Raw genomic sequence first — 1553 nt, 5'->3', positions numbered from 1 at the left:
AGCACGCACTCTGGACTATAGAATCAAGACGTACATACTAATCTGTGAATAATAGACAAAGAACTAAGAGAGTGGAAGAGTGTTGAGGACAGATAAGCTAGATCCTCAAACACTAACTAAAACAATCACATGACTACAACCACTAGTCACACCAGAACTGTGACATTACCCCCCCTTTCCGAAAAGCGATGGTCCACCAAGCTTCCAACACAGCATCTAATCTATATCATCGGAATCCTCAGCGTTAGCTAACTGCCAACTATCCTATAGCTTCCTTATATCCTTAGCTTTAGGCCTCTTGTGGTTCTTAATAGCAGGGCCAAAAGCATAGTTATCTACCTAATGATTGGCTAAGCCGCACCTAACACAACGGTTGTTAGCTCTCTAGGTAATCCGGACGGCTGGATCCACTTCGCGGGCTAGGGGCTTGTTGTAGTCTAAGACCTTGATCTGAGGACTCTCGGGGCCGTTGCGATTTAGGATCTCACGAGGAGAAAAGGAGGAAGGGAGGTCAATAGCACCAATATCGATAGAGTTGATAGCAGTAACGTCTATAGGATCTCCGCGCGGTGATTAATTGAATTGGCGAGGCTAGACGATATGAGGTGAACTAGTGTTAGGGGTAAAAGTAACGGATCGTCCTCCGCCAGCTAGTTGTTGCACTACTCTGACAAAGCCAGAATAAGTACGAGGGAGATTGAGCTGTTGAGAAAGCCTAGAACGAAGCTTATCACTCAACCCTTTGCGGAAAGAAGAGATTTTGGCGGCCTCAGGCTAGTCCTGTCCACCTGCTTTATAAAGTAAGCGTTTAAACTTAGCCATATAGGCTAGGAGAGAGTCGCTTCCTTGGCTAACGGCCAAGAGCTTGTCTTCTGCTTCTTGAATCTTGTTCGGGTTATCGTAGACACGAGCTAGCTGCTCTAGGATCGTATTGTAGTCCCATTCTTGTGTATCTTTAGTATAACCTAGCTATAGCAGTACTATTGCTTGTACGTGGCTCTCAAGGTTAAGGTAAACGTAGTAAAAGCGGGCAATAGGGTCTCCAATTGCGTTACCGTCTACGCGTAGCTTAGCCCTAATGCTTGGCAACTACGTATCGAACTTATGTGTATGTCTATTGAACTTCTCGGGGTCGGGGAGAGCGAGTTTAGGTCGAGAGGAGAGTTAGTGGCTCCTTAAGGAGGCAATTTTAGCTTGTAGAGCACCTAGCGTTGCTTCTAGAGTCTAGGCATCTATTGTAAAGGGGAATCGGAAGGTAGTCGTATCGTATGGTTCATATGAATCGTATGCAAAAGAAGTCTAAAGCGTAAGACCGATGTTCGTAATCGAGTCTATCGAATGCAAATGCGTATGCTTATATCGTATGCATATGAGTAATCGTATGCGTATGCGTATAAGGTCCAAAGCATAAGGCTAATGTAAATATCCTGCCTATCAAAAGCGTATATACTTAGTCTACAGACGTGAGGGTCTATTATAATGTAATAGTACGCACTCTAGACTATAAAATCAAGACGTATATACTAATCTGTGAATAATAGACAAAGAACTAA

This window comes from Mollisia scopiformis, assembly GCF_001500285.1.
Source record: "Mollisia scopiformis unplaced genomic scaffold LY89scaffold_1, whole genome shotgun sequence".
In the NCBI taxonomy this organism is placed as follows: domain Eukaryota; kingdom Fungi; phylum Ascomycota; class Leotiomycetes; order Helotiales; family Mollisiaceae; genus Mollisia; species Mollisia scopiformis.
This window is presented reverse-complemented; position numbering follows the sequence as displayed.